The 13744-nt window shown below is 32.6% G+C and overlaps 1 pseudogene; it reads right to left on the bottom strand.

Moving 5' to 3' along the window:
- Positions 1-5648: 5648 nt before the first annotated feature.
- On the bottom strand, positions 5649-5785 carry LOC145296433 (U2 spliceosomal RNA; annotated as a pseudogene).
- Positions 5786-13744: the final 7959 nt, after the last annotated feature.

The following is a 13744-nucleotide window of genomic DNA, read 5'->3' as shown; positions in this document are numbered from 1 at the left end:
GACAGAAAAAGAATCGGGCCTCGACCGTCAAAAAACAGAGGGGGTGGTAGTAGCAATCCGCTTAATACATTTTATAGAGAGGGTGGAAGGGATTTTTTAAAACAATAACAACAACAACATTATGACACTTATAACTGCTGTCCGGTAGCTCGACGTAACAACCGACACACACACACACACACACACACGCAACACACACACACATACACACACACACGCCCCTAAATATGCACGTTCTTACACGTAAATGCCTTGACACGCGTTTACTAACCTAGGAAGAAGAGGGAGAAATATACGGATATAGAGAGAAGGAAAGACAAGATAAACTGCGCGTAAGGGAAAGAGAAGAAAAAAAAAGAAGAGAGTGACCATCCGCTGCCTGTCATATGGTTTCATTAGTCTAGAATCTCCGAGAAAGAGAAGGGAAAGAAAATGGAGATTATACGCGCGTCATAGAGTTAATTGAGTCATGGAAAGTAAGTCTATTAAAAGATAAATAAAAAATTAAAAAAAAATATATATACAAAGTTTTAAAACTATCTGTATGTTATCATGTTAAAATTAGTTAGAAATAAATATTATCTTATAATGCATTTAAATATTGTATTTGTAATATATTACTATGAATTCAAAAAATTGAGTCTTATGTAGTTAATATTTTATATATTTTTATGTAATTAATTTTATTGGTGATTATAGCGGTCGTTGTAATTTTGCTCACTAATATTTCACTTCCTAATTGATTAAGATGCAGAAAATTGCATTATTAGTCGCCCCCAATTCCATAGGACGTATATAGTTTCGGTTAATATATACTTTTATTCATTCCGTACACAAAAGTACTTTCATGCACGCATAAGAAATAAATAAAATAGTTATTATTGTAAAGTTTTGTGTTAATTTATATTAAATCTAATAATGTCTAGTGGTAGTATTTGATCTTTTTGACTTAAATCAGTTTAATAACTAATGTATTATCTGCAGAGAAAATTTATTTTCTTAAAGCTATCTCATTTATTTATAAGTAATTTGGATAAACAGGTACTTCGGAATAAGTACACCCAACTTAGATGTCGGACAACAAATATCATCAAGTCGTTATTACCGAGTATATACCGAACAGCACTATAATTGCCAGTGGGTGTGGTGGAAGGGTTTATCGTAAATAATCTAGTGGTATTAAATTCGGTCTCTTTACCGTTATGGAATTATCTGTTCAAATAATAATGCCATTAAATGTGGCATATAATAGATAGCTTTGCTGACTCCTGCACTGCCTTTGGTCTGAGGATCAGTCTGTCTAAAACTAAGGTGATGTTCACTCCTGCACCTGCCTAGTCATAAGTGGAGCCGAACATCATAGTCTGTGGTGTAGTTGATTCATTTGTCTACCTTGGTAGTTCTCCGTCAAGGGACGGCTGTCTCAACACTGAAATCCGCAAACGAATTCACAAGGCATCTGTAGCTTTTGGAAGGTTGGAGAATAAAGTGTGGTCTGATCGTGGCATAACAGAGAGGACTAAGATCTACTTTTACAAGTCCTGTGTGCTAACACCACTCTTGTATTCATCGGAGACATGGACATTGCATCAAAGGCACATTAAATGGCTTGAACGATTTCACCAAAAATGCTTGAGACGTATCTTAAACATCAAGCGGCAAGCACAAGTACCCGATACTGAAGTCCTTGTGAGAGCATGTTGCTCTAGTGTTGAGACCCTCGTAATCATATCTCACATGCGTTTGGTGGGACACCTGGTTCGAATAAAAGATTTTAGGCTGCCTAGACAAATTTTTTACGGGGAGCTGAAAAATGGCAAGCACCCTCGACACAAGCTTAGGAAAAGTTTCAGGGATTCTACAAAAAATAATTTGAAAGTCTGATCAATCGAGATCGACACATGGGAAGGACTTACTCTCCAAAGGTCGAAGTGGCGAAAGCTTATACGTGAAAGTTGTGATGCTCTAGAGAAAAGAAAGCAGGCCCACAGCAATCTGAAACGAGAGCTTCGGAAACGTTTAATTGATGGTCTTAACCATGACACACAGAGCTGGAAATGCGAACACTGTGAACGAGTGATTTTGTCTAAAGCTGGCTACGTCAACAATCTTGGGTCGCACAAAACTCCTGTTCAGGTCAACTTTGCACTTATTAGTTCGAACCAAACGATCTGTTTAACTGCAGCAAACTTTGCAAGTCTACTGCTGGTTTGAGAAGACATGTGATTGCTCATAGGAATACCCTTCAACATCCAGAGGAAGTCAACTCCGTGGAAATTGCTCAATTTGTATGTCACATCCGCTTCAAGATGGGCAAATCTGCGGAAGGAGTGCAGGGTCATCTGAGATGGCATGAACGACGAGATTGGGAGAACTCAATGTGACGGAGATCATCTGGAAAGACGCAGCAAACATCATGTATGTATGTATATATGTATGTATGTGTGTAGGTATATGATTCAAATGTGCTTGTCAATATCTACTTGTCTTCTTTTTCCTCCCGTCTATTAGTAATTTTATACGAAGATCAAGACAAAGAACGTTTTCCTGTTTTCCATCTTGTATTGCAGGTATTATGCCATCTGTCCAGGAGGGTCACCACAACAACGGGTAAGGGAGGAAGGACCGAAAACTTAGTTATGAATAGAATTTGTGAACTCTAATGCTTCTGGAATGAATGCGAGACGTGGTTGTATGCGTGAATGGCTTTTCTATCACAACAATTAAATAAACGATAACATGTAAATAAACGAATTGGATGGAGAAATAAAAAAAAAAAGAAATGAAAAATGAAACAGAATTAAAAAAAAAATGGAATAAACCAGGAAAAAACTGTTAAAACAGTAAACATTAACAAAGAAAAAAAATTGCTAGAAGGATGATTAGAAAAAAAGAAAAAAAGAACAAGTAAAGAACGAAAAAGAGTAAGAAAGTAAGTAGCGAAGTATATAATTAAGAAAAATACACATGAGATAATAACTCCAAGGATATAGAGAAAATTGCTAATCGAAATGAAGAAAATATGTTAAAGAAAGAAAGAAATGTAAAATAAAGAAGAATCAGAAAAAATAAATTGAAAAGAAAAATAATAAAAGTCGACGAAACTCGATGAAAAAGAATGAAAAGAGAAATAAAGAGCCAAAAAGATGAACAATCAAATACAGGAAAATGCAAGCACAGGAATACGTAATATTAGGTTGGTGCCAAAATAATGTCGTTTTTTGACGTATATATATCTGATAAAAAAACGACATTATGTTTGCACCAACCTAATAACACACATAAATATACGAAGTAATGAAAACTGGACGAAATAAAAAAAAAAGTAAATTAAATGTAAGAAAACTATCTGGAAAGCGGAATAAAGTAAAAAAGCAAATAAGGCAAGCGAAAGAAAAATAAAGAAATTTAAAGACATGCAAACAAAGGAAAGAATAAGAAAACGGAAAAAAATGGAAAGAGTTGTGTATAAAATAAAAAAGGGTAATGTAAAGAAGGGAAAGAAAAAATGAAGCAATATGTAACAATAGAAGAGAGTTAATAAAGAAAAAATACATAAAATAGAAAGAAAACTGAACGATTCGAAATTTAATAAAATAAATTACAAGATGTCAAAAATAAACAATAACAAAAGTGAAGATTTTGTCGATAATGGGCTTCCATATCTCACGGATCGCTAAAGTAGACTTTCTTACGAGCCGGCCTTTCTTGCTCCAAAACCGTAAACAAAATCACATTAAAATTGGAAATAAAGCAAGATATTAAGAAACAAACAATGAAATACATACAAATAAATTTAACAAATCAGATAAAGGAAAAGATGTAATGTTGACAGCGTCCGGGTGGTTTTTAAAGGATCCTGAACAAGCGTTTTACGCTGAGCAAACAGAATATCACTGTTTTCCAATACCGTCACTTACTGTGAAAACAAAAATGGCGTCGACAACGGCAGCGGCAGCGTTAAAAATCATAGCGGAAAGATGCAACAATACAAGGTTTTATTTTATTTTAAAATTTCATTTCGATTAATATTTTTTTCTTTTTTATTATTTGCTATTTTGACTTCGGCTTTAAAAGGGGCAAAGCGGGGGTTCGTAAGGGTTTATGGGCGTGGTTAACGCTGTGTGCGTGGACGAAGTTAAATCTTTTCTTTTTCTTTTTCATTGCACAGGGGTGCGGCCATTTTTTATTATTTAATTTTTCCTTAATGCGCGAAATAAAGAAACAGATGTGTTGTCACAAATCACTGAAATTTGATAGAGCCGACACAATGGGGAGAGTGACAGATAGAATGTAGGATTTATTAATTTTCTCTTTTTATATAAAAGAACATTGAGTATGATAGTTGAAGGAGGTTTGAGATCATATTCTGTTTTTTTTTTGTTTTGTTTAGAATTGTGTATAAAAAGGCAAATATAAAAAATGGTTCGAGATTATATCTGTTTTTTATTATTATTTAGAATTGTGTATACAAAGGTAAATATAAAGAATGGTTCGATATTATATCTGTTTTTATCATTATTTAAAATTGTGTATACAAAGGTAAATATAAGGAATGGTTCGAGATTATATCTGTTTTTTTAAATTATTATTTAAAATTGTGCATACAAAGGTAAATATAAAGAATGGTTCGATATTATATCTGTTTTTTTATCATTATTTAAAATTGTGTATACAAAGGTAAATATAAGGAATGGTTCGAGATTATATCTGTTTTTTTTAAATTATTATTTAGAATTGTGCATACAAAGGTAAATATAAAGAATGGTTCGATATTATATCTGTTTTTTTAATTATTATTTAAAATTGCGTATACAAAGGTAAATATAAAGAATGGTTCGAGATTATATCTGTTTTTATTATTATTTAGAATTGTGTATACAAAGGTTAATATAAAGAATGGTTCGAGATTATATCTGTTTTTATTATTATTTAGAATTGTGTATACAAGGGTTAATATAAAGAATGGTTCGAGATTATATCTGTTTTTTTTTAATTATTATTTAGAATGTTGTATAAAAGGTTACTATAAAGAACCGTTTGAGATTATATTCTGTTTTTTTTTTAATATTGTTTAGAATTATGTATAAAACAGGTAAATATAAAGAATGATTCAAGATTATAATATATTTTTATTTTATTTAGAATTCTGTATAAAAAAGGTAAATATAAAGAATTGAAAACTATTAAAGGAAAAAAGACGAACGAAAAAGTACAGAATAAGAAGAAAAAGATGGTAAAAATAATAAAAAGAGATAAAAGGCATGCGAAAGAAAAAAGGAAGACACAGAAAGATTGACAAAAAGAAAAAAAAAGAACGCCCTGAAAATAAATGCAAAGTCCTAAAAACAAAGGCTAACTATAAACAAGGCCGATAGCCATTAGTCGCGTGCTCTCGTGTAATGAATGAATGCGTGAATGTAGGATTGACATGAAATTCTTAAAGATGAACTAAAATGACCGAAAAATGGACTGAAATGAGTTAAATAAATAAAAAGTAAATGACTTTAATGATTTTAATGAACTTAAGGATGAATTCAATGACCTTAAGAATAACTTGAATGCTTAAAAAATAACTGGGATCCTTCAAAAACAACTTGAATGATCTGGAGAATGACTTGAATGGATTTGAGACTGACTGCTTGTAAAGTGGGTGATCATTTTACATTAAATTAATACAGAAAAGTGATCCCCCACTTTATATCACAAAGTTACAAACATAAGTACAGCATGTAGTAAGAACAGATACTACACTTTGATCTTGGCCAAAAGGCCAAGGAAAGGTTATTTATTTGCTCCCCCACCGAGCAAATTAGGCACAAGGCCGATTTTTAATGTGAGGAGTGAAGGGGAAATGAGGACCAACTCCACGGGGATTAGGGGAGCTGGATAGTGGCAATTGGTATAAAGAGTTGCCCCTACATTGACCAAGGTCTTATATGTGGGATTGCCTCCACATATGGTCTTTGCTTGCAGTATCTGCCGGAACAGATACTACACTTTAATCTTGGCCAAAAGGACAAGAAAAGGGTATTTATTTGCTCCCCCATCGAGCAAATTAGGCACAACCCCGATTTTTAATGTGAGGAGTGAAGAGGAAATGGGGACCAACTCTCCGGGGAGTAGGGGAGCTGGGTAGTAACAATTGGTATGGAGGGTTTGTATTTATTTGTTCCCCCACTGAGCAAATTAGGCACAAGACTGATTTTTAATGTGAGGAGTGAAGAAGAAATGTGGATCAACTCCCCTGGGAGTAGGGGAGCTGGATAGTGACAAATGGTATGAAGGGTTGCCTCTACATTGACCAAGATCTTATACGTGGGATTGCCTCCACATATGGTCTTTGCTTGCAGTATCTGCCGGAACAGATACTACACTTTGATCTTGCCCCCAAAAATCTTAAAAAGCTAAGAACAGCATCTATTAACAACATACCTTTGATCTTAACCAAAAAGGCCAAGCACAAAAGTGTTACGGACAGACCGATCGACCGACCGACCGAACGACCGAATGACCGACGGAGTGACTTATAGAGTCACTTGTACGCGACTAAAAAGAAATAAAAAGCGGATAAGACTGAATAAAATAGCCGTTTTTTTACGTAAATAAAGTAAGGAAGGGAGAAGCAAATATGGATGTATAGATTAGTAGGTTTATAGAGAGAAAAAAAGCAAAAGAAAGAGCGAGCGGAAGAAATAAACGAGGATTTAAAAGAAAGTGAAAAAGAAAGTAACGCGATGCATTTTTTTTTTGTTTTTTTGCAAATGGCACACATAGAAAGATAAAAGTCATTAATTAGAAAAAGAATGTGGGGAGAGAAAATAAACAGGAAAATAAAGTGTAAGAAAACGAAAAACAATGAGTACTGTCAAAAATAAAAACAGAAAGATGTCATAAAAATATAATGAAAATAGAACAAAAAATTCCAGATAACAACATAAACTGTGAGTAAGGAAATAATTACGAATAAAACATAAAAACAGGGAAGATAAGATGACGGATATGTTAATAAATATAGAAATAAAAAAATGTCGAATCTCTAAATAAATATCTACCTAGCTACCTAGAAACGTCAAACATTATCTCCGCTTTTATATAAAACGCACTTTGTGTGCGTGCGTATGAGTTCGTTCCCTATAAAATCGAAAACAGCTGAGCTGATCTTTATGTTCCTGGCATTGTTCTTAGATAGGTTTTGTATCGGAATGTCTTCGATTATTATCGATAGTCGAAATAAACCCCATAAAAGAAGTAACAAGCGATTTTTACATACAGCCTAACATCACAATTGCATTAAGTTTTATTAGTAGACAACCCGAAAGGAACGACTTATAAAATCAAAAGTAGTGTTTTGATATAACAGGAGCGCATTCAAAGTGAATATTTCTGTTTAATACACAATTGTATCATCATGCATGACTTTTTCATTTTAAACTTAAATTCAAACTATTATCAAAAAACAAATGCTAAGGCCAGACGTATAAAAGCAACAGTATATTCTTTTATATGACGGTCGCGTTCGAAATAATTGTGTTTTGTCAAGCACAATTGAACCATGTTACTTGACTTTTGCATTTTACAATTTAATTGAAGTTATTATATATAAATATAATTTTATAAAATAAACACTAACTTTTATACAGTGCAATGTAGACTACAATACATTGTGTACTAAGTTACTGCAGGAAGGCATGTGAAGCATACTCTATGTGCACTGCGATGGATCCCCGACTAGAACAGGCAATCAATCGATTTGATTGAAAAATAAGCGATTTCACCGATTTCGATGAAAAATATATGGGAGTGAGAAACATTCGTTGACCACTATTTAATCCTGAGCAACGTCGGGTTTCTCTACAAGTAAAAAGATAAGAGAGAGAGAGAGAGAGAGAGAGAGAGAGCAGAGAGAGAGAGAGAGCAGAGATATGGAGCAAACAGGAAAGGAAAAAGGAGAATGTTATCTTGAAATAAGGTAGATGAATAGAAAAGAACAAAACAAAAAATAAATTATTATAGGGACTCACCTACACACAACATATTAATATTTCCTATGATATAAATATACAGAGGTACTACTCTAGAGAGTCAGTCGCAATACACTATAGTTGCATAGAGTACTAAAACTCTCTTTTTCTATGCATTCTCTTTTGTACTCTTTCTAAACTCTATCAGTGCCTGAGTCTTTCCTAGTCAATTTTACGGATCAGAGCAAATCTTATCCCGAGAAAGTCGAATTCATAGAAGAATACCTATAACTAAGAAGTAAATAAAAAAATTCGAACAAAAAAGAAAAACATAAACCTACACCATATTTTATACGTTGGAACAATCAGAAAATGGATTGGCACTCTCAATTAACAAGATAATAAGATTATTTATCTGGTACTTCGAAAATAGCTTATATAAGTCCGTCAACAAATGCTGTAAAATATCATTTTATCAGACACCGGATGAAAAAATTCTCAAAAGTGCACTTGAAGAATATTCCGATTAAAACTAAGAAGATAAATCTCTAAGTAAGATTTTCTCTTATCAATGAATTTCCACTCCCCCCGAGAGAAAACATCGTAGACGTCGGTCAACGTAGAGCATTAAATTTTACTTAGTAAAATTACAGCGGCTATTAGAAAACGAAGGAAATATATTTTTTCCGAGTAAGAAAATTTATTTTTTTTTTAAATGAAAGATATAGGGAGATGGAAAATTTCATTGCTATTATCATTTAGAGTTGGAAATCTCAAATGGATCACCAGCAAAAAATAGAAAAATTGTTCAAACATCAGATCCCACAAAAACACAAAACTGAAGAAAGACTGATCAAACTAGGAAAATGGAATAACAAGTACGGAAAAGCCAAGGATTACTTTTAAAAAACTGAAGAATAGACAACCCACTGAAAGTAAAACTAAGTTTTCACAAAACACTATATGAAACACTATGGAGATCTTCACCTATGTTCTCGATGAAGTCAAAACGGTCGATGATTACTCTAGAATGTATGTAGACGTTTCAAAGCCGATTGCGAAGATTGACAGGACACGAAAAGGGTTCGGCAACTTTATGAGAAATAGGAAATATTGAACAAAGCAGATGTAAAAAAAACAAAAACAAAAGAAAACATAAATCTGGAGTTTGCGAAAACCCTGAAGTTAGTATTACACATATTTAGCCCCAATATATCCATGTTACGCAAAACGAGGAAATGCTTTTATTTGATTAAGTGAAATGTTTATGTCAGTCGTAGATAAACACTAACACGACTTTGGACTAGCGGAATTTAAGTGTCAATTTTTTGCTCAAGGGATGGTATCTGCAGGGAATGCTGGAATTAGCCGAAGAATATTTGTGAAATTCGAACGCGAATCTAATTTCCTTCTACAAAAACTTGCGGAGTATTGCGAAAGGGTGTAAGCATGAAAAGCGACTATAAAAACAGAATTTTTTATGGCATAAGCTCGGAAGTGTGTGCTGAGCAGTTAGCAACACACACGACAAGAGATATTCTCGAAATACTGTTCGATTAGCGAAACACATAAACACCACTCACTGAACACATGTACGCATATGTCCATGCATACAGTCTCTCGATAACAAAACGAAGGAATGCTCATATAAACACACGTGCATCAAAATGTCTACACACACGTAAACGTAATAGGTTACAGCTGGTATAAACAGATATTCCTATTTTTTCATTCGAACGTTCTTTGCACTTTTTGTGATCTCATTATTTATCTAACTTTATTTTCATTTGAGTATCTTTGCTGAATGAAAATAGTTCCATTTATTTAATATCCAAAGGCCGAATAGATAATTCAAAATATTAAACCATAAGAAAGCAATTTTTCCATTTAATATACTTTATTTAATAACAAGGAAAGCGTACAAAAATATTTTAGCTATTATTTAAGTTCTTAAGATTAATTTTTAAGTTACGAGTAATCATAAAATTAAATGATATTAATTACCAAATGCATATAGCTCGAAAAAGACATATAAACATCCTATTTCACGTGCGTCCATTCATCTTTATAAGTTTTATATTTATCGGACGGGCTGTCACGATCATGTTTGTGGTATTGATCCAGGACCAGACGCAAGGTGGCATCGGCATTTTTCGTCAATTTACGGTAAACTGTCGGAAAATCAAAGCTGGTGCGATTAGTCAATCAGCAATCAGCTGCCAACAGAAAATGTTTTCGTTAATAGGGAAGTAATTATTTATTTGATATTATTCTTAAAAGAAAAACTGTTTGGGATTGTAGTTGTAAAGAGAAACATGCTTCTCTCTTGTTTTAATTTTCTAATCGGGTTGTTTTTATGGTTATGGGCATTTTACTGAATGCCAGACATTCTTCCACTATTTCAATTATTCTAACTAAGAGATTTTTTTTTAATTCTAAACGTTCCTTCCAGTGGCATTGTTTGTATTTCTCTTTCAATTGGTTCACCGGGTATATTCGACAGGTAGTTTTTGAAATTCTTTTTTATAAGTCCGGTTTCTCCCATAATTACTGGAACGATGGAGTTTTTTTTTTTAAATTCCAGCTTCTTTTCATACCGTATACAAGCCATTGGTATTTTACTATCTTCTTCTCAGCGCTGTTAAGCCCAGCATCATTCGGAACATTTACTTCAACTAGGGTTGCTACTTTCTCCCTTTTATCCCATGACATTATATCAGGCTTTACAGCTCCGTTTTCTAGGTACATAGCTGTAGGAATTTTATAGTTATAATCTCTATTAACGTGGTTCTTAATGAACCAAGAGACCGGTTTTCACTTATAGGCCGAGTAATACCCTTATAAAACACCCCCAAAATATACTTGATGCTGTGTACGTAAACACTCAACATTATAAGATTGTAATCAAAGAAACATTGAGTAATTAAGAAAGTTTCAATACAGTAGTGAATTGAAAATGAGTTTCTGACCCACGTGAGCTACGTTTGATGTATTTAGTATTTTTTAAGTGGATTTATGTATTCAACAGTTTTGTTAGGAAATTACTAATAATGTATGAATTAATACTGTAGTAACTTTAACGTACGTACGTACATGTGTCACGGTTTGAAGATTATAAATTATTTGAGCAGGAGATCCTATTTATTAAAATAGAAGATAGAAGGTGATAATATACTACGGACATTAAATTATTATATATATAAAGACGCTAATTCGTAGTCTGTTAGCACAATCTATATATCTATTAAATAAATAGAATCTCCCGATAATCGAAGACGCAATGTAAAAAATAAAAGAACATTTAAAAAATGTTTCGCATTTGAGCCGTAGGTCAAGCTAAGATATATCTTTGTGGTTTTCTAGCTAGGATCTAAAAGTAGTATCTGTTCTTTCTAATGATGGTATAATGATATCGTGGGGATCTGGCTGCCTCGAGCGTTCATATAATGGATATATATCACAGACTCCTATACAGATATTGGAGATAGACCGTAATAACTAAATATAGCCTGACACTACCTTAACAATATTATTTGGATAAATACTTTTACAGTTTACAACAAATGGCTACAATAATATTGCCGGGTCTTCGTTCACGCTGAACGTCCAGGGAAAGCCTAACAGCAATATAGTACATATAAAAAATGCCGCTGTGGAATTTCCACAGGTCCCGTAAGTAATGTATAAATATTTATTGTATCAAATTAATACAAAAAAAAAAAAAAAACTTCAGTAGTTAGAATTGTAAATCTAGACAGCCATTTTGAAAAAGATAGGGATGTAAAAAAAAATGTACACATTCATCTATTGCAGTGATTTTATAAAACGTCCGGTATATTTAGGTTGGCGTTTATATTCAAAACGTACCGACAATCATCTAGGTCATTTGTAAGTATAAAATATGTTTTTTTGATGCATGAATGCTGGTAGAGCAAATTCGAAAATTTTGCTCAAAGTTCGTAATGTCCGGCAGCCGTTATCGCGTTGTTTCTAAATTGTTGCAAACGTCAATGCTTCCGTTAAAAAGATATAAATGAGCCCAATGAACCGCGGTAAAAAGATAAGGGCCGCAATGATATATATCGAGCTGTTTTGTCGTGTTTTGCACATAATCGCACCCATTCTTGTTGGCTTATTTTATATGGCGTCTTGTCACTAAAATTAGGTCATAACTTATACACGTTGACACACATTGGTTTTACATCGAGAAGCAGGCCTATCTTCTTGTTCAGAAATATTCCGTGGATTTAATATATATATATATATATATATATATATATATATATATATATATACACGCATATATATAGCCTTTCGCAACACACAAATACACACACACACACACATATATATATATGTTTATATATATACGATGAAAATTATCGAAATAATATTCCAAATTGATGTTGGGATTAAAAAAACAAAACAAAATTATATGCTCATCAACGTTTCGTCTTTATTTTAAGACTTTCTCAGCATCATTAATCTGAAGAAAATAAATACATTACAATATTTAAAACTAAATTTGTTGTGTTTGTAATATGAAACAGATAATTTCCGAACGCAAAAAATGTTTTTTATCATTCAAAATGTGTATAGTATTCATGGCATTGAGTGAATGATTTTAATCGTAAACAACATATAACTGCTAGAATTCTTAAAAATATATGATGCTGTTTTCATCTGTTTTTGCGATCAAGGTAGTCGGTTGAATTCAAATGTTAAATGTGCATATGAAAGTAAATTAGCGTTTCTTTGTATATATTTTTTAATTGATTTATTTTGTATTTTCTCGTCAGTAATATTTTCTGTCGTGTGAGTTAGCTAAATATATATGTGTGTTTATATATATATATATATATATATATATATATATATATATAAGTGTCCTTGTATATATGTATGTGGAACGGTCTCTACCAAACTACTTTGTCAATTGCTGTATCTACAGACTGGAAACCTGATACAAGGAATTCGAAACTGTGGAACAAATTAGTTCGTTTGTAGCCGGTAAACCACTGCTTACGGGTCAAAATTGAAAAATAGAAGTAAGTTGACTAAACGTGTTACTTGTATTCATGCAGTAATATAGATTCATACATCAGTATTAATTCCTCTTAACGAATTAAGAGTTAGACACAACATTGGTTTCTATGTGTGAAAATTAGGCTTCTCCCAAATAGTTACAGATAAAATAGAAAATTTTCTCAAAACAAATATTACAACGTTATTTCTATAGTGTTCTTATGTTTATAGACTTAGCTTAGGTGGTAATAAATAATGATGAAGAACTATGTTTTGGTTTCGATTCTAGCTAATTACCTTCATTTCATCATTTCAATTTTGATAATTAGAATATCACTTTTTTATCTTGGGTACAATATAATAGCCAATCGTGAATTGGCTTTATGCTTACTACACACAAAATCTATTTAAATTAAAATAGTTTAAAACATATTTTACGACCAGGCAACGCCGGTAACCTACTAGTCATATACAGGGTTTGACAGAGCAACTTGTTTATTTAAATTTCAAATACTTTCCAAATAAGCAAGTTGCGCTGCTCCACCCTGTATATTTGTGTTTCAAGTTCAGGTCAAGAATAGTTAATACTATGACTACACAATAACATACTAATGAAAAAGGAGGGAGAATTTATAAATTGATTAAATGGAAGGAGAAAAACAGCAAAAAATGATACTGTGCTATTTATCGGGTTTTCTATCGCCACGTGTCGCGAAAGGTCGAAAAACGTTTGAAAACTCATTTTAAACAATTTA

This window comes from Euprymna scolopes, chromosome 16 (genome assembly GCF_053919585.1).
Source record: "Euprymna scolopes isolate OS-2025 chromosome 16, ASM5391958v1, whole genome shotgun sequence".
Classification (NCBI taxonomy): domain Eukaryota; kingdom Metazoa; phylum Mollusca; class Cephalopoda; order Sepiida; family Sepiolidae; genus Euprymna; species Euprymna scolopes.
The sequence above is the reverse complement of the archived record's forward strand: the minus strand, read 5'-3'. Positions and strand labels throughout refer to the sequence as shown.